The sequence below is a fragment of the Pleurodeles waltl genome, chromosome 1_2 (genome assembly GCF_031143425.1).
Source record: "Pleurodeles waltl isolate 20211129_DDA chromosome 1_2, aPleWal1.hap1.20221129, whole genome shotgun sequence".
Taxonomy (NCBI): domain Eukaryota; kingdom Metazoa; phylum Chordata; class Amphibia; order Caudata; family Salamandridae; genus Pleurodeles; species Pleurodeles waltl.
The window spans coordinates 430,050,512-430,071,526 of NC_090437.1; positions in this window are offsets into that span (position 1 = coordinate 430,050,512).

The window sequence follows — 21,015 nt, forward strand, 5'->3', positions numbered from 1 at the left end:
CTATTTAATGGTTTAGGTATCCCTTTAAGGAAGCATTATTCTGTCCAACACAGCATTATGGTTTGTAGTTTCTCTTTTCATCAGATATTACCCTCAAGAAGGGCATAGTATGGTAGAATCGAGGCCACTGTGCATAGTTAGCAGACTACATTATTTCAGGACAGTTGTATTGACAAGCTATGTAATTTGACAAGAGGCAAAATTCAGTGGTGTACTGCACGGTTGATGTGTCACATTACACAGACAAAGTGGTTGTGGAAGTGCTATTTATTGAAACGTGCTGTAGTGCTATATGTACATTGTCCATGATTGTGACTCCATTATAGTGACATCTTCCATTGTGACCCTACACAAGTGCTAAAGGAAAATGCAATTGACATGCTGGGGTGATGTGTCAGACAGTGCAGAGGGACAGGATTTGCCAATGACTAAGTGAGAGACAATCACATGGCAGGCTGACAAGATATACAGTGGTTTGCAGAACAGTCGCTGAGTACAGTTGTTGCAAGGCTGGCATGTTACGAAGCTCAGGACCTTGGTAATAGGTGGCCATGTGGCAGAGACTAGTGCTTCCGGGTACTTTTACTTGTGAAGGTGATCTGTTCCATGTCTTCTTCTTCTGATGTGTGTGTTGCCTCCTCTATCCTTGGTGGTGGTGGTTGTGAAGGGGCAACACAAAAGCATGATGGACGGAGTGCTGAACAATGTCAAGCACTCACCCCCAGTCACAGATCTGGGTTTAATCCATCGTTCTTTTGCTCACCATGCCACCCCAGTTTGGACCCAGCCATATGCAAATCAGTCTTGACCCTGTTCCTCATTGGAACAGTCCAGCCCGAACTGCCAAGCCAGATCCTCACTGGACCGGAAACAAGCATCCTGGGACCAGTTTCAGGGTTTTACCCTTCATCAGCCAGGCTTTGACACCATTTGACGAATCTGCACGAAATTGTCCAAAACTGTTCTCTTTTTTGCCTAGTTTGTGCATGAAATGTTTCAGGGTTGATTTGTGAAGTGAGGGGCTGAGACAAAAGGGGGGGTCCCAAAATGCAAAAAGACTTCTTTATGAAATGCTACAGCGAAAACTGCTGAAAGGAATTACCCCAAATTTGGCAGGAAACTAGATCTTGGGCAGTAGATTGTGTTTTTTGTGATTTGGAGTAAATCTGTTCAGTAGTGTTTGAGAAATTAAGGTTACAAAATAATTGTATATCTGGATGTTTGGGCAGTGCTTAAATTGAGCCAGTGATTTTCTGGTGGGGTGCACCAGCACTTATTTGTGAGGGCCGGCATCAGGCAATTACTGGACTAAAAAGACACACATGTGGAAGAAGGAGCAAAGAAACACGGAAAGAGAAAGAAGAAAGAGAGAAAGCATAAAGCTGCAGAAATGAGCTGAAACTGCAGGGAGTGGCTGTAAATTTATTAAGAGGTTTGAGATGGCTTTAGGATTACGCTGCCTCATTATTCTCTGCTCACGTCTGCCCTTTACTTTGATGCAGGGCAGACCGCAAGAAGTCTTGCCCTGAACTGAAAAGTTGTAAATGAGGACCCCGATTTAAAAAATAGAACATTCTGATTAGCCCAGGGAGATTTTTTACCTTGGCCCGGTGGGAGTCAGATTCTTGTGGGAGCGAGCATGTTGGGTGGCTTCCAGTAACATGAGAAAAATGTTGTTGAAAGCCATTACAGATAGGGGACTCAATCCACTGTTTTCAGCAGTGTAGGAAAATCCTGCTCCCTGTAAGGCCTCCATGGCCACAAGAAAAACAATGTGAGGTTTTTGCCGCAATCCCACAGGACTACCACAGGATCACATCAAAAACTAAAAAAAAAATAGTGGTCCAATAGGGCTCCCATCCCCAGCTCATTTAGGACACCAGAGTCCCAACCTCATGGGCTAGGTATATGTGAGGAGAGGGGGAGTGTGTGGTCCACCTCCCTGAGCCGTTTTCATTCCCAGGGACCTCATCCCCTGTGTCTCAAGGTATTTATTTTCACCCCAGAGATCCCATCCCTTGGGTTCCAAATTAATTATTCAGAGGAGGGACCACATAGTCCCACTCCCGGAGCCACATTTGGCCCCTTCAGACCCCATCCCAGGGCCCAATGTATTTAATAAGTTAAGGAGCACTGCACATACCCCTTCCTGATCCTTTTATGGCCTGAGTTCCTCATTCTCCAGGTGCTGTCCCACTTGCTATACCCTGCGGAGCCCAACCCCAGGACAGAGTATTTTCCCTGCCTGCACTACTGTGGGCGGGGAAGCATGTTTGATTCCGTCTGTTGGGAGTATTTTCAAATCTCCCACCAAAAGTGAATAAACATAAGGTCTGCTTCCAGCTAGCAGGAGCTGTAAAAATGCTCCTGCAGGCCGGGAGCAGACTTCTGATCTTTTTTCCCTGCCCATACTGATGCAGACTGGGAAATTCAAACTCCCCACATGACCCCAATGTTGGGCTTGGTAGGTCGCCAGGGTGGGCACCAGGACACCCACTACTAAATAAAAAGGGCCAAAGGGTGGGTCTCAGGTGCCAAAATAGGCTTGAAAAGGGGTGGCTCTGCTCCTCCTCAATTAACATAGATTTGGCACTCAGGGATGGGTCCTCAGAAGCTTGGAGACAGGGGCATATTGCTCCCTCCTCTAAGTAAGTGTGTTGGGCCCCATGGGATGGGGGTTGAGAGAGCCTGTGAAGGACTAGAGAGGGTGGCCACAGAGCCCTGTTCCATTTTAAAATAAATACATCTCTGAGGGATGGAAACCCCGGCCCTAATAAAGTTTGTGTTGAGGACCATTAGGCCCCCCCTTCTTTATTGTGTTTGGCCTCAGGAATCGGTCCCCAGGCCTAACAAGGCTCAGGGAGGGGGCATAATGCCCACCCCCTGGATGTTGGTCCCAGGGGTTGGGGTCCCTGGGGCATAATAAGGCTTAGGGAGGTGGAATGTATGCCCTCTTCCTTTGCTTAGTTGTAGTTGGCTCCTGGAGATATGGTCCCTAGGGTGTTTAAAGTCTTGGGATGGGGGGACATGTGCATTCTTCCGTTTTTATTCGAACTGGCTCCAGGGCTCAAGGAGGAGGCTGCACACACCCTCCTCTTAATATATATGCTTTGGCCTCAGGGGAGGGTCAACCTTATGCTGCGCACAAGAATGGCAGTGAACATTGTGGGCTTGACAGCCTGCTGCAGGTTTAGCTACAGGACTTGGTAGGAGGCCAAACCGTGGCCAACCCTACCCTGCCACTACTAAAGGCTATGCTCAGAGTATGGGTGGCTGCCTATGGGTGTTGGGAAGAAAGGCCTGCCAGCAAGGCATGCAAGACCAAAGGTGCTGCGTGGCATGGGGTTGACTACCTTTAGGCGGCTGCCTGCAGGGAGTTGGGTCAGCCAATCACAAGCCACAAACAACAAAAGGCTGTGCGCAGTGTAGGGTTGAGTGACTGTGGAGCAGTTTAATTCAAAACAACCATAAAGATGTGTTCAGCTTTTGTATAGCTATTTTAGCCAGGTTTTAAAAATGTTCTTTTAGCTATCTAGGCCTGCAGCTGTGCACTTTAACCCTATTTCATTTTATACAGCATTGCTTTATTTTTCTAGCAATAGCTTCATTTGCTGTGCTGTTTTATTCACTTTCTATCTTATTATTCTTTTGCGTAGGAAAGCATTGTGTTCTTAGTAGGACATGTAGTTGACTTCGTGCTTTCTCCAAGGCTACAGTCTTATAGGGTTGCCGACAAATGTGGTATGCTGCGTCTCCAGCATTCATAGAAGTACACTCTTAAGTGGGGACCATTTCTTAGAATGTTAGCTGTTTTATTATATAAACACCACTTAGTCCCCAACACATTAGAGGGAAATTCCAGCCAGATGACCACGACTGTGTGCTGATTGCTGCAATCCTCACTACAGCTCCTGCTTAGACAACCGAGCCCTGATCCAGATGGGGACTGTGTCTTTTTAGACTTAAGGCCCTTTCTTCAGGTATGAGGGATAATGTTCTCCCAGGGGAAAACCCGAGGGGCAGATTGGGCTTAGTATGCAGTACACATACTTAGCGTAGTTGAGGGGTTATAGATCCATCCCTCTGTTCAGACAGCATGGTAGGATTGTTCTTATGTTTTACATTTTTTATAACATGTCCGCTCCTGTTGTTTTTTATGATCCTCGTTATTGCTAAGCATATGCTTTTATCTACGATGCAGATATTTTAATAAATGCCTATTTAAATATATTCTGCTTTTGGTGTCTTTGCCTGAGTGAGATCCTGTTAACTGAGAGAATGGGATGCGATCTGATGTACCACAATTTCCTGGGGAGTCTATCTTACCATGAGCTTGGTTGCCACAATCATCTCGGTCAGAGATGGGGTGGTGCTAGTTAGCCGGAAATCCCAGATTAGGCCGACAGGTGTTAACTGGTGTGGAATTGTACTCAGTACTCACAACCCAGGCGATCCTACCACCCAAATCCAGTAGCCTCATTACCCTAATGAGAACCTAAGCCACAGAGATTTTTTTTCACTCTGAAGGCAAATAATTCAGCCGTAGGACCACTCAGTAGATGTCCATGCACTCCAGCTGAGGAGCATACAGTGCCAGCATGTAGTGCTTGAAAAATATGGTAAGCTCTGCTGGGTTAATACATTTAGGGCCGTATTTATACTTTTTGACGCAAAACTGCGCTAACGCAGTTTTGCGTAAAAAAAATTTGCGCCGGCAAACGCCATTCTGAAGCGCCATGCGGGCGCCGTATTTATTGAATGGCGTTAGCCGGCGCTAGCAGACCGGCGCTGCCTGGTGTGCGTGGAAAAAAACCACGTACACCAGACAGCGCCGGCGTAGGGGGAAAATGGCGTATGGGCGTCTTAAAATGGGGCAAGTCAGGTTGCGTCGAAAAAATCGTCGTAACCCGACTTGCGCCATTTTTTTTCGACGCCCATCCCCCATCAACATGACTCCTATCATTGTAAAGATAGGAGTCATGCCCCCTTGCCCAATGGCCATGCCCAGGGGACTTATGTCCCCTGGGCATGGTCATTGGGCATAGTGGCATGTAGAGGGGCACAAATCAGGCCCCCCTATGCCACAAAAAAAAAAAAAAAAAATACTTACCTGAACTTACCTTAATGTCCATGGGATGGGTCCCTACGTCCTTGGGTGTCCTCCTGGGGTGGGCAAGGGTGGCAGGGGGGGTCCCTGGGGGCAGGGGAGGGCACTCTGGGCTCATTTTGAGCCCACTTGTCCCTTAACGCCATCCCTGACCCAGGCGTTAAAAAGCGGCGCAAATGCGCCGTTTTTGGCCACGCCCACTCCCGGGCGTCTCTTTTGCCCGGGAGTATAAATACCACGTAAAGGCCTGGGAGTCATTTTTTAAGACGGGAACGCCTCCCTTGCATATCATTAACGCAAGGAAGGGGTTCACGCTAAAAAATGACGCACACTCCGGGCACTTTGGCGCCCGAAGCGTCTAACGCCAGAGTATAAATATGGCGTTAGTTGGCGTTAGTTCTGCGTCGAATTTGCGTCGAAAAAAACGACGCAAATTCGGCGCAACCAGAGTATAAATATGGCCCTTAATGTAGGGAGGCTTACTGCAATGTGTTCTAAGATGTTCCTACTCACCTGCCACATTCACTGCAGCCTCCAAATTTAAATATTTGTTTTGTGGTGTTTCTGCCCTTTTTATGGGTACCAGGAGGATGTAGAAATGTATATACATATCCCTTGCAGGACATTATGGCCCTCATTACAACCCTGGTGGTAAATGCCGCCTACCGCCGTGCCGATGGCCACCAAGATACTGTGACCACAGCGGTAATCCGCCATGGGTATTATGACCCAAACAGAGAATCCCGCCACAATACAGACACCCACACAAGTCCGCCAGCCCAAAGGTCAGTGATAAACTGGCGATAGCAAAACCCACACCGTTACGCCAACAGGAATACGCCCACAGTATCACGACCGATGAATCAATGCAGCAGTTATTCAACTGAGGTCATTCAACTGCGGTAATCCATTGGCGGTACACACCGCCGCGCTCAAAATAGACACACACTTACAAAACCACACCACATTGGACAACTCAAAATAGACACGCCTGACACACATACACACACCACACCCTTACTACTATAAAACACACACCCACATTACCCACAACCCTTACAACAAAAAAGAGACCAAGCACAGAGAGACAAGCAAAGAGCACCCGCTCAATCAGAGGCACACAACAACAGCAGCCATACACCATCCACGCACATCACAGTATACACCCCAACACATCACCCCACACATCACCTCACACATCCTCACACATATCACTCACACCACATCCATGGCACCCCAAAGACACCCCAGGTTTTCAGAGGAGGAGCTAAGGGTCATGGTGGAGGAAATCGTCCGGGTAGAGCCACAGCTGTTCGGATCACAGGTGCAGCAGACCGCCATTGCAAGGAAGATGGAGCTGTGGTGGAGAATCATGGACAGGGTCAACGCCGTGGGACAACACCCAAGAACAAGGGATGACATCAGGAAGAGGTGGAACGACCTACGGGGGAAGGTACGTTCAGGTTCTGTGGTTTCAAGACATCAGATTGCTGTACAGAGGACTGGTGGTGGACCCCCACCTCCTCCCCCTCAACTAACAACATGGGAGGAGCAAGCCTTGGCAATAATGCATCCTTAGGGCCTTGCAGGAGTAGCAGTTGGACTGGACTCTGGTAAGTCAAATCTTTACTATCATAATCCCCACCCTACCTGCATGCTATCACAAACTCCTACCCCTACTTTCACCCCCATCACTCCATCACCTCAAATATACCCCACTATCACAACCCTCCCATCCCAATACCAACCCCTCATGCAACACCAATCCATGGACCCCCATCACAGATCTACATGGACACCCATCACCCAAGCATTCCCAACAGAGAGGCTCACCCAGCCCACAAAATCACCACTCACACAAGGCCAAGCCGGCAGGGAAAGCACATTCATACAGGGAAACACACCCATTGCACAAGATGGCACACACAGATACAGTAACAATTAGTTTGCATCCCAACAGGACCCCTACCCAACATCACCGGAGAGGAGGTGCCAACTACATCAAGCGCCCCCCCAGCAGAGGCACAAAGTGATGACAGCAGCTCTGCACTCCTGGATCTGGATGACCAACCCGGCCCATCAGGGACCTTTGGACAGTCAGCTCAGCACAGCCCCTACCCAGCAGGCCCATACCTCTGTTCCCAGGACACATCAACCAGTAGTGTTTCCACCACGACAGGGACCTGGGGTCAGTGGCATTGGGCAAACAGTTCAGGGAACAGAGGCACAGGACAACAGGGAAACTGGGAGCACTGCTGTGCGACAGGGGGAGGGCAGGCCCAGGGAACCGACCCTCCACGAGGCACTCTCAAACATCATGGGAGCATAGCACCATTCCCAGGAGATCATGGGCCAGGTACTGGGCAAGTTATGGGAGACCCAGCGGCTGCAGGAGGGACAGTACCTAGGGATCAGGGAGGACCCAACTAAAAAATACACCATCCTGGTCACCATTGCAGGGGTGCTGGGTGAAATGGGCAAGACCACGAGGGAGTCACTTGCACAACAAAAGGCCCCTGACACTAGCCAAACTGAGGAACAGCCTTCCACCTCCACCGGCGATAGTGGACAGGAGGCACTGCCACAGGACCAAAAGGCCACCAGCACCCTACCCTCTGCAGAACCAGAACCACCCCGCAAACAGTCCCTGCAATCCAGGCAGAAGACAGAGAACATTGCCAAGACCCTCGCCAGGAAATAAGACTCACTTGATTGTCACCCTTGTGTCCAACTATGTCACCCTGTCCACCTTGAACTGCCATTGCTCCCCTTCCAGTGCCCCATTGGACAATGCACCTGTGATAACAATAGACTGGACTCTCCCCTGGACTTTCCTCCACCATCACCCCAGCCCCTTGCACTTACCCCCATACTAATTTGCACCAAAAATAAATACCCTTTAAACAGAAACCATACTGGAGTCAGTGTAATGATTAGAAAGATGTATTATTGCAACATTATCAAAGCATTGCAACGTCTATGTTCAGTGATATATACCACAGGATGACCATTGGTGGGCAGCATTACACAGAGCAGTAGCCAGAATGGGGTACGCAGATCTGAAAACAAAGGGAACAGTCTGTGTTCATAGACAGAGGGTAAGAGGCTGCCATGTACAATGTCCAAACCTTTTCTGTAATGTAAATTAGAGTTACAGTCTCTTACCTGTGTGTCACTAGAAGTACTGCTGCATAATGTTTCTTCTGTTTTCCATATCTTCTTCATCTGCCTCCTCTTCCTCACTGTCCACAGGCTCCACCGCTGCCACAAGACCATCTCCAGGCTCATCCTCCTGCAGAAAAGGCACCTGGTGTCTCAGACCCCAACTTATACTGTGTGGGGACCTTGAGCTCACTGTGGGAAGGTAGCCTCTTTCTAGCCTTGTTACCCCCACCTTTGGCCTGTTTGTGAGTATATGTCAGGGTGTTTTTACTGTCTCACTGGGATCCTGCTAGCCAGGGCCCAGTGCACATAGTGAAAACCCTATGTTGTCCGTGTGTTTGATATGTGTCACTGGGATCCTGCTAGCCAGGACCCCAGTGCTCATACGTTTGTGGCCGATATGTGTTCCCTGTGTGGTGCCTAACTGTATCACTGAGGCTCTGCTAACCAGAACCTCAGTGTTTATGCTCTCTCTGCCTTTAAAATTGTCTCTGCAGGCTAGTGACTAATTTTACCAATTCTAATTGGCACACTGGAACACCCTTATAATTCCCTAGTATATGGTACCGAAGTACCCAGGGTATTGGGGTTCCAGGAGACCCCTCTGGGCTGCAGCATTTCTTTTGCCACCCATAGGGAGCTCTGACAATTCTTACACAGGACTGCACTGCAGCCTGAGTGAAATAACATCCACGTTATTGCACAGCCATTTTTCACTGCACATAAGTAACTTATAAGTCACCTATATATCTAACCCTCACTTGGTGAAGGTTAGGTGCAAAGTTAATCAGTGTGTGGGAACCCTGGCACTAGCCAAGGAGCCCCCACATTGTTCAGGGCAAATTCCCCGGACTTTGTGAGTGCGGGGACACTATTTTACGCGTGCATTACATATAGGTCAATACCTACGTGTAGCGTCACCATGGTAACTCCGAACATGGCCATGTAACATGTCTAGGATCATGGAATTGTCATCCCAATACCATTCTGGGATTGGGGAGACAATTCCATGCATCCCCAGGTCTCTAGCACAGAACCCGGGTACTGCCAAACTTGCTTTCCGGAGTCTCCACTGCAGCTGCTGCCAACCCCTCAGACAGGTTTCTGCCCCCCTGGGGCCTGGGCAGCCTGGTCCCAGGAAGGCAGAACAAAGGATTTCCTCTGAGAGAGGTTGTTACACCCTCTCCCTTTGGAAATAGGTGTAAAGGGCTGGGGAGGAGTAGCCTCCCCCAGCCTCTGGAAATGCTTTGATGGGCACAGATGGTGCCATCTCTTCATAAGCCAATCTACACCGGTTCAGAGATTCCCCAGCCCTGCTCTGGCGCGAAACTGGACAAAGGAAAGGGGAGTGACCACTCCCCTGACCAGCAGGGGAGGTGCCAGAGCTCCTCCAGTGTGTCCCAGCCATCTTGGATACAGAGGTGTTGGGGCACAATGGACAGCTCTGAGTGACCAGTGCCAGCAGGTAACGTCAGAGACCCCTCCTGACAGGTGCTTACTTTTCTCAGTAGCCAATCCTCCTTTCTGGGCTATTTAGGGTCTCTTCTCTGGGCTATTCCTCAGATAACGAATACAAGAGCTCACCAGAGTTCCTCTGCACTTCCCGCTTCGCCTTCTGCCAAGGATCAACCGCTGACTGCTCCAGGATGCCTGCAAAACCGCAACAAAGTAGCAAGATGACTATCAGCAACATTGTAGCGCCTCATCCTGCCAGCTTTCTCGACTGTTTCCTGGTGGTGCATGCTCTGAAGGCTGTCTGCCTTCACCCTGCACTGGAAGCCAAGAAGAAAACTCCAGTGGGTCGACTGAATCTTCCCCCTGCCAACGCAGGCACCAAACTTCTGCATCACCAGTCCTCTGGGTCCCCTCTCATCCTGACGAGCATGGTTCCTGTAACACAGGAGCTGGGTCCAAGTGTCTCCCACAGTCCAGTGGCCCTGCTGTCCAAATTTGGTGGAGGTAAGTCCTTGCCTCCCCACGCCAGACAGCAAACCTTTGTACTGGGTGATTTGCAGCTGCTCCGGCTTCTGTGTACTTTTCCAGGACTTCCTTTGTGCACAGCCTAGCTTCGGTCCCCAGCACTCCGTCCTGCATTGCTCGACTCACTAAGGGGGTCATTCTGACCCCGGCGGTCTCAGACCGCCGGGGCCAGGGTCGGCGGGAGCACCGCCGACAGACCGGCGGTGCCCCGCAGGGCATTCTGACTGCGGCGCTTTGGCCGCGGTCAGTGCAGGAAAACCGGCGGCCTCCCGCCGGTTTTCCGCTGCCCGTCAGAATCCTCCAAGGCGGCGCAGCATGCTGCGCCGCCTTGGGGATTCTGACACCCCCTACCGCCATCCTGTTCCTGGCGGTTCTCCCGCCAGGAACAGGATGGCGGTAGGGGGTGTCGCGGGGCCCCTGGGCATGGCATGGCATGGGCACTGCAGGGGCCCCCGTAAGAGGGCCCCGCTTGTATTTCACTGTCTGCATAGCAGACAGTGAAATACGCGACGGGTGCAGTAGCACCCGTCGCACCTTCCCACTCCGCCGGCTCGATTACGAGCCGGCTTCATGGTGGGAAGGTCGTTTTCCCCTGGGCTGGCGGGCGGCCTTTTGAAGGCCGCCCGCCAGCCCAGGTGAAAACTCAAAATACCCGCCGCGGTCTTCCGACCGCGGTACGGTATTTTGGCGGCTCCCGCCGGGCGCGCGGTGACCGCGCCCGGCGGGAGTCAGAATGACCCCCTAAGTTTGACTCCGACGTCGTGGGACCCTCCTTTGTGACTCTGAGTCGACCGCTGTCCTCAGGTCTTCTAAGTGCCTGTTCTGTTACTTCTGCAGGTGCTGCCTGTTCCTGTGGGGGCTCTCTGAGTTGCTGAGCACCCCCTCTGTCTCCTCCTCCAAGGGGTGACATCCTGGTCCTTCCTGGGCCCTACAGCACCCAAAATCCTCAAACGTAACTCTTGCAGCTAGCAAGGCTTGTTTGCAGTATTTCTGTGTGGAAACACTCCTGCATCCTCTAGCACGCCGTGGGACATCTTCTGACCGAAGGAGAAGTTCCTGGAACCTTCCGTTGTTATAGAATCTCTGGCTTGTTCCACCCGGAGGCAGCCCTTTTGCACCTTCATCCGGGGTTTAGTAGGCTCCTGCCCCCCGGACATGTGCGTGACTCTTGGACTTGGTCCCCTTCTTTTACAGGTCCTCAGAACTAGGAATCCATCTTCAGTGCTTTGGTAGCAGTTGTGGTTCTTGCAGAATCCCCTATCACGACTATACTGTCTTTCTAGGGTAGTAGGGTAACTTTACTTATACTTTTCAGGGTCTTGTGGTGGGGTATTTTGGACAACCTTACTGTTTTCTCACAGTCCCAGCGACGCTCTACAATCTCCTATAGGCCTGGGGTCCATTCGTGATTCGCAGTCCAATTTTGTAGTATATGGTTTGTGTTGCCCCTAGGCCTATGTCTACCTATTGCATCCTATTGTGATTCTACATTGTTTGTACTACTTTTCTTACTGTTACTTACCTGAATTTTGGTTTGTGTACATATAATTTGTGTATATTACTTACCTCCTAAGTGAGGGTATCCTCTGGGATACTTTTGGTTTTTTGTCACTAAAATAAAGTACCTTTATTTTTAGTAACTCTGAGTATTGTGTTTTCTTATGATATTGTGCTATATGATATAAGTGGTATAGTAGGAGCTTTGCATGTCTCCTAGTTCAGCCTAAGCAGCTTTGCCATAGCTACCTCTAACAGCCTAAGCTGCTAGAAACACCTCTATTCTACTAATAAGGGATAACTGGATCTGCACAAGGTGTAAGTACCACAAGGTACCCACTATAATCCAGGCCAGCCTCCCACACTCACCTATTAGCCACACTCGGTGCCTCTGCAGTTGCCCCATCACATAAGAGATGCTGCTATTCCTCAAGATATAGGCGTCATGCACTGAGCCAGGATATTTGGCATTCACATGGAAGATGTACTTGTCCGCCAAACACACCATTTGCACATTCATCGAGTGATAGCTTTTTCTGTTCCTATAGACCCATTCATTTCTGTGGGGGGGGGGGTGGCAAATGCCACATGTGTACCACCAATGGCACCTATGATGTTGGGGATATGTTCCAGGGCATAGAAGTCAGCTTTCACTGTGGCCAAATCAACCACCTGAGGGAAAACAATGTAGCTGCGCATGTGCTTCAATAGGGCAGACAACACTCTGGTCACCACGTTGGAGAACATTGGCTGAGACATCCCTGATGACATGGCCACTGTAGTTTGAAAGGAACCACTTGCCAGAAAATGGAGCACTAACAGAACCTGCACTAGAGGGGGTATTCCTATGGGCTGACGGATAGCTGACATCAGGTCTGGCTCCAGTTGTGCACACAGTTCTTGGATTGTGGCACGATCAAGCCTTTATGTGATGATAATGTGTCTGTCCTCCATTGTCAACAGGTCCACCAGGGGTCTGTACACCGGAGGATGCCGCCACCTCATCATCTTCCTCAGCGGTTGTAGCCTATGGAGGAGAACGGTGTGCAGAAGGTCATTTTCCACATAGATGGCACAACTGTTTTTGAATTAAAGTCACAGAAGCAGTGTGTGAATTTGAGAGTCAGTAGATGTGCCAATATGTGCTGTGATGCAGCTAGGTGCCATGCCATGTGCCCCCCAAAATGGTGGCTGTCTGACCTGTTAGGAGGGACAAGGGGAAATGAGGTACTTGCGCTGGTGTTGTGCTTCGTCGCGGTAGGTTGTCGATGACCACCGCGCAACTCCGCATTGGTTATCAATGGGCCCTATGGGTCCCAGGGGCCAATGGCGATGTACGCCGGCAGTGACGATACACACCGCCACGAACGTCACCAACATTTTCTAGCTATTCACTCACTTGCTACCTGACCATCAACAGGAGAGGACCTACACTGCAAGTGCTGCTGTGACCTGAGTCTGGAAGCGACAATGGCTAGAGTGTCTGGAGAAAGGGCCCCTGCCTTCACTGTGGAGGAGTTGGAGAAATTGGTGGATGGGGACCTCACCAAGTACACATTACTCTACGGTCCTCTAGACAAACAGGTAAGTACACTGTGAGCATGATGCATGGGCAATGCTTGTTTGGAGTGGTGTGGATGGAAGCCACATGTTGGGGGGTGCTAAGGCGTCCTGGCCTGAGTGCTGAATGAGAGGTGCTCAGTGTATGTGCGTCAGGGCATGGGTGGGAACTGGTGGTCAATGAGTATGACGGTCTGGATGGGTGAGTAATTACATTTTCCACTGTCTTTTCCCTCTAGGTCAGCACTCACCAGAAAAAGGGTATTTGGCGTGCCATCGCCAAGGAGTTGTGGACCCTGGGGGTCTATCACAGCCAGAGCACCCACTACTGCAAAAGATGGGAAGACCTGTGCCGCTGGACGAAGAAAATGGTGGAGGCCCAGCTGGGGATAGCCTCCCAACGTGGAAGGGGTGTCCGTCGCACCATGACCTCCCTGATGTCCTGCATCTTGGCGGTAGCCTATCCGGAGTTGGATGGGTGCTTGAGGCCATCACAGCAGCCACAAGGGGGTGAGTACAGATTCAGAAAGCTGACTTTGCGTGCTTTAGGAGCTAGCAGGGTGGGGGATGGGGCGGTGGGTGCCAATAGGCCAGGGCGATCATGGCAGGATAGGTCCCTTGTGTGCAGGCTCTGAAGCACTCCCACCCCAATGATACAAGTGGCCAACTACTACTGGGCAGGGTCCTGTGGGTGTCAGGTGTGCAGATGCTGGCATTAGGCAATGTACCCCATGGGCTGGTGACTCCCTTAGTGACTGGTTGGGCATGGCCTAGTGCATAAGGCGGCTCCCTGTGTGTTGTGTTCGCCATTGGAAGTGGTGTTGCTGGCATTGACCAAGTGAATCCTCTGTCTCTCCCCCTCCATTTTGTTTTGTCACCCTATCCTTGTGTGCATTAGCATCATCTGGCGGAGGAGCAGAGGCACCGGCGATGGAGTGAGCTGCATCCCACATGGGCCTAGAGGCCGAGTCCCTGAGTCCTAAAATGTTTGCCAAACATCTTTATTGATGGAGGCAGTCAATCAAAAATAAACTTTTAATCTCCTGGACATGCAAAGTTCTTTATATCCATCAGATTTCCTGAAGAAAAGTGCTCCTGCTCGCTGAATAACCCTGAAACTTTCTAGGAAGGAGCTGAGTTGCCTTAGTCTTTTTGTAGAAAGCTTTTAAAAGATTCATCAAACGGTGCCAAAATTATTGTTTCTATAGAAACCTAAAAATGGCTAAAAAGTGGTGACTGCCTCTGTGTGTGTGTGTGTGTGTATATATATATATATATATGTATACATGTATATATATATATATATATATATAACCTACTGGTGATCACCAGTAGCAAGTTATAGTTAGGGCCTAGTTCACATAAAAAAAATTAAAAAAACATTTTATAACTTGCCTATATCTTTGACACTGTTTGATGAGTAAAGATCTTTAAAAAATTTGCCCTTAAGGGACTTGCTGTGCATGGAAAGTTTCGGGATGATCTTTCAAGTGGGGGCCCAAAAAATGGGGGGACAACAAAAGTGTGTTTCCCAAGTAAATTCCTATAGAATATTTAGACATGCCTGCAGCCTGAACTGCTGGAAGAACATCACCAAACTTGGCAAAACTTAGCTTTTGGTCTGCAGATCTCACTTTATTTATTTGGTGCAAATCCAGTAGTTTTCAAATAAGAAGTGTAGGCAGACATTTTAGGACTCGCCTAAAGCTGAGTCCCAAATAAAAGTAAAATAAAAAGCAAAGGGAGCAGGGAATGTATACTGTAACCCCCTAGCCTTCGTCAAGGGGTCTCCCTGGGACCCTGCTAAAAAGATTTTGTTTTAAATTCTTGAAGAAATCCGTGGATCTGCTGGAAATAGAAAAAAAACCTCAGTGCTTATTGTTTAATTAGCCCCTGGGTGGTCCACGTCCCGGGGGCGTTTGGGTATCTTTTAAGAAATGGAGAGTGGCACATGCCCCCCCCTCTTGGGGTTATTAAAGCCACAGGGACCACCACCCCCACAGGGGCTAAAGTTTAGAATATGTGGGGGGCCCTCATGATACCCCTGGCCGTGGGGGACCAGCACCTCCCTGGGGCAACAACATTACACATGCAGGGGGGCCACACCAACCTCCTCAGGCCCCAGAAACCACCACCTCCCCAGGGCTAAAACTAATTATGTGGGGGTCCAGGTGGACCACCCCCTGGCCCTTGGGACCTCCCGGGGCCACAATAAAGAAATAACAAGCAAGGATATGCAGACCTCCCCAAGGCACTGGGGACCACGCCTCTCTGGTGCTGCTACAATTAAAATAAGATGTGGGGGCCCCACAGACCCCTCAGGCCCTAGGGAAAACCACCTCCTCAGGACAAATAACTTTGTTTTCAATAGAGAAGGGAGACAGCGTAACCTCCCGCTTGGAGGCATATTTGCCCCAGGGCTGGCTCCTACTACCTTCTGAGGTACCCACCCTTAGGAGATAGGTGTTTTCTTTTGCTTGACGGGAGCTATGACATCTCCTGCATACAAAAACAAACACTCTGTTTTCAGAAATCGGGGGCTTTAAAAATGCTCCTGCTTGCTGGCAGCTAAGATTTCATCTCTTTCCCTGCCCACAGACATGTGGGCAGGGAAAGAAATGAAATGACTGTTACCACACCAGGGAGCTGCTATTTGCAGCATCACCCTGCATCTGAGAGCTATGCTGGCTCCAACAGGAGATGGAAGCCTCTGGGACTGTGGGGCCTTAGGGCTCCTCCCATGGTCCTTATGAGACTTTACTGGGTGCTATGGGTGGGGTCAGGGCACCCATAGACACTTACCTGGGTCCTGGGGTCCTTGTGGCTGAAATCAGCCTAGGGAGGAAAGCCACATGCCCCCCATTTTAAAATAAATATTTGGCCCCAGGCGGGTGGTGGTCCCTAGGTCCCAGAGGGACACCCCCCCCTTATATTAATTTAATTTAATGTAGCCACAGGGAGATGGTGATCCTGGGGTTCCAGGGGGTCTGCGCGGCCCACGCATCTTTTTTTAAAATCTAGCCCAGGAAAGTGGTGGTCAACAGAGCCCGGGGGTCTGCACAGCCCCCTGCTTTATTTTACTTCTGTAGCCCCGGGATGGTGAAAGTCCCCAGGGCTGGGGGGTCCGTGCAGTTCCCTGCTTTATTCTAATCTTGTAGCTTCGGGGAGATGGTGGTGTCTGTGTGGCCCCCCTAATATCAATTTAATGCAGCCCCTAGGAGTTGGTGGTCCACAGGGCACAGGGGGTTCCACGTGGCACACCCTAACAATTGTTATTATGTCACCCTGGGGAGGTGATGGTCCCCAGGGCCTGGGGGGTCCATGCAGCCCCCATTAATTTATTTAATGTTGTCCAAGGGAGGCGGTAGTCCCCAGCACTGGGGAAGTCTGCACTGCCCCCCCCTAACTTTTCTTATTATGTTGACCAAGGGTGGTGATGGTCCCCAGGCCTGGGGCGGGTGGTGATGTGTCCACTCAAATATAAATATTTACTGTTGTCCTCTTTAAGCTCCAAACCTAGCACCACGCATAGCCTTTGGTCATGAGTGTCGCGGGGCTTGATGGTTATAGAGGATTGACCATGCATGTGGCTTGGGGTTTCGGTGGTTATAAGGGGTTAACACTGCGGCCAACACCCACCAAGCATTTCCTGTGTGATGCAGGGTTGGTGTGGGTTATAGGTGGATGGCTGCAGGGCCTGGCTGTAGGTCAAACCTTGTGGCCAAGCTTCAACGTTCAAAGCCTTTTGCTGTGTGTGGCATGGGGTTAGGTGGTTATAAGGGGTTAGGACCAGGCCCAGCAGTTAACTTCTGCCGCACATGGCCTTCAGCCATGGACAGATTAATGTCCAGTAATTAAAATGACTTTACTTTAAAAAAACATAGAAATTCACAGAAAAAACAAAGGTTACATGGACAATATAGTTAGGAAATATAATTTAAAAAAACTGAATTTCGCTGACAAAACAAAGGTTAGAGGGATATTATAGTTAGGCTCACATTTTAGACATACAAATTCATAGAAATTAAGATGTTATAGTTAGGGTTGTTTCATGTAATTATTGCTTGTGCCCTAAGGCAGCTATAACTCATGGCCTCACCATGTACTGCTAATTACCCCACTTATTACAGCACTCATGACATCTACGGTAACATTATTGATAATTTCAATGTAATATTTTCAGTAAAGTTTTTGAGGAAAAGACTCTGCATGGCAGGGGTCGAGTAGATTATGGTGGTCATTCCAACCTTGGCGGTAAAACCCTCTTACCGCTGTCAGAAGACCGCCAACATACCGACGCGGCCGCGGTAAACCGCCACGGTCATTTTGACCCACAACAGGCAAACCGCCAAAATACAGACATCCACAAAAGTCCGCCACACCAAAGGGCAGCGAGAAACTGGCAATGACCAAACCTCCACCGTCACGCCAACAAAAATACGCCCACACTATCACGACACACGAATCCACGCAGCGGTCTTTCAACCGCAGTATTCCATTGGCGGTACACACCGCCGCGCTCAACATACACACACACTTACAAAACACAGCCACATTGGACAATTACAAATACACACACCTGATACACATACACACACCACTCCCACACACCCAACACAATATAAAACACACACCCACATCACCCACAAATCCCCACTGCTACAGAATCGGGACCACGCACTGAGAAAAAGAGAACTGAGCACCCAGACGCGCATTTTACTTTCACCCAGCAATATTTCCACGCACTTCACACAACACACCAATACACATCACCACACAATCCACCCCACACATCATCCACACCACCCCATGGCACCGCAAAGACACCCCAGGTTCTCAGAGGATGAACTCAGGGTCATGGTGGAGGAAATTGTACGGGTAGAGCCACAGCTCTTCGGGACACAGGTGCAGCACACCACCATTGCCAGGAAGATGGAGCTATGGAGCAGAATAGTCGATAGGGTCAACGATGTGGGACAGCACCCAAGAAATAGGGATGACATCAGGAAGCAGTGGAACGACCTACGGGGGAAGGTGCGTTCAATGGTATCCAGGCACAACATCGTGGTGCAGCGGACTGGCGGCGGACCCCCACCTCCTCCCCCAGAATTTACAACATGGGAGGAGCAAGTCTTGGTGATCCTGCATCCAGAGGGCCTCGCAGGAGTATCTGGAGGAATGGACTCTGGTAAGTCAAATCATCACTACTTCATCCCTCCCACCCCACCAGCATACCAACTCATACCCCCACCCTCGCCCTCACCCCCATCACATCCTGCTCCTTGCAAATGTCTCACCATCACAGCCCACCCATCCCAACACCAAGCCCTGCATGCGACCACAAAGCATGGACAACCATCACCAAAGCATGCCCACTGCACATACCCATCCCCCACCAAATCACTGTCACAAAAGCCCCCACACGGGAATGCCAGCACTGGGGTACAAGGGCACCCACCCATTACACGCTATGGCACACACAAATGCAATAACCGTACTTTTATACCCCTGCAGGACCCGAACGCCACGTCACCGCGCAGGAGGGTCCACAAATGTCCACTCCACCCCCAGAAGAGGCCCACAGTGAGGACAGCACCTCTGTCGACCTGGATCTAGATGACCATCCCGGCCCATCGGGGACCTCGGGACAGTCGGTTCCCCTCACACAGCCACAGCCCATAGCAGACCTTCCCCCCTATGGGAAAACCAGCACAGCACCCACCCAGCAGGCCCATCCCTCTGTCCCCAGGACACGTCAATCAGCGGTGTGTCCACCACTACAGGGCACCCAGGTTAACCCACCAACCCAACAACAACAGGGACCTGGGGGCAGTGGTAGTGAGCACAAGGTCCAGGGGACAGAGGCCCAGGGAAACAGGGGAACTGGGAGGGCTGCTGTGCGACAGGGGGGGGGACAGGCCCAGGGAACCCACTCTCCACGAGGCCCTCTCCTCAATCATGGGAGCCTACCACCACTTCCAGGAGACGATGGCGACGGTCCTGGACAGGTTTCAGGAGATCCAGCTTCTGCAGGAGGAACAGTATTTGGGGTTCAGGGAGGAACTACGAAACATCAGTTCCGCCCTGGCCACCATTGTAGGGGCTCTGAATCAGGTAGTCACCACATTGCGGGACACTGTGGCAGGACAAAGGGCCCCTGACACTAGCATGGACCAAGAACTGCCTACCACCTCCGCCGGTGCTAGTGGACAGGAGGCCCCGCCACAGGACCAACAGGCCACCAGCACCCCACCCCCTGCAGAAGGAGAACCACCCCGCAAGCGGGCCCTGAGATCCAGGAAGAATACAGAGTAAGATGCCAAGACCCCCGCCTGGAAAGGATACCTCCCTGATTGTCATCCCACTGTCCCACATTGACACCCTGTCCATTCTTATACTGCCCATGCTCCACTTTCCACAGGCATTTGGACAATGCACCTGTGATACTAATAGTCTGGACTCTGCCATGGAGAATCCTCCACCATCACCCCTCACCGATTTGCAATCACCCACCAATATAGACCACTGAAATAAACACAGTTATTGCACAAAACAATCAGGAGTCTGGCTGTGATTTTGTACTAATGTATTAGACATTACCGTCCCAAAATGCATATTTACATTGTGATGCCAACATACCACTGTCACACAGCTGTAGTCCATGGGGAAACAAAGCAGAAGTCACGCAGTACGGCCCACATCTCTGAAATTGGCAGGGAAAGTCACAACTCAGTTACCATACACTGGGGGAAAAGGTCAGACAGTAGAGAGGTAGTAGGGGTTAAGTATATGTAATATGCCGGGTTGGAATCTTACCTGTGTGTCATTGAAAATACTGCTGTATTACTGTGTTCCTGTTGTCTATGTCGTCCTCTTCGGCTTCCTCGTCTTCACTCTCCACAGGCTCCACAGCTGCTGCAACACCACCATCTGGACCATCCTCCTGCAGAAAAGGCACCTGGCGTCGCAAAGCCAGGTTGTGAAGCATACAGCAGGCCACGATGATCTGGCACACCTTCTTTGGTGAGTACAATAGGGATCCACCTGTCATATGGAGGCACCTGAACCTGGCCTTCAGGAGGCCGAAGGTCCGCTCGATCACCCTCCTAGTTCGCCAATGGGCCTCATTGTACCGTTCCTCTGCCCTGGTCCGGGGATTCCTCACTGGGGTCAGTAGCCATGACAGGTTGGGGTAACCAGAGTCACCTAATAGCCACACCCGGTGCCTCTGGAGTTGACCCATCACGTAAGGGATGCTGCTATTCCGCATGATGTACGTGTCATGCACTGAGCCAGGGAACATGGCATTAACATGGGAGATGTACTGGTCTGCCAAACACACCATCTGTACATTCATCGAATTATAACTCTTTCTGTTTCTGTACACTTGTTCATTCCTGTGGGGGGTACTAAAGCCACATGGGTCCCATCAATGGCACCTATGATGTTGGGGATATGGCCAAGAGCACAGAAATCACCTTTCACTGTAGGCAAATCCCCCACCTCAGGGAAAACAATGTAGCTCCGCATGTGTTTCAGAAGGGCAGACAACACTCTGGACAACATCTTGGAAAACATAGGCTGAGACATCCCTGATGATATGGCCACTGTTGTTTGAAATGACCCACTTCCAAAGAAATGGAGTACTGACAGCACCTGCACTAGAGGTGGGATCCCTGTGGGTTGGCGGATGGGTGACATCAGGTCTG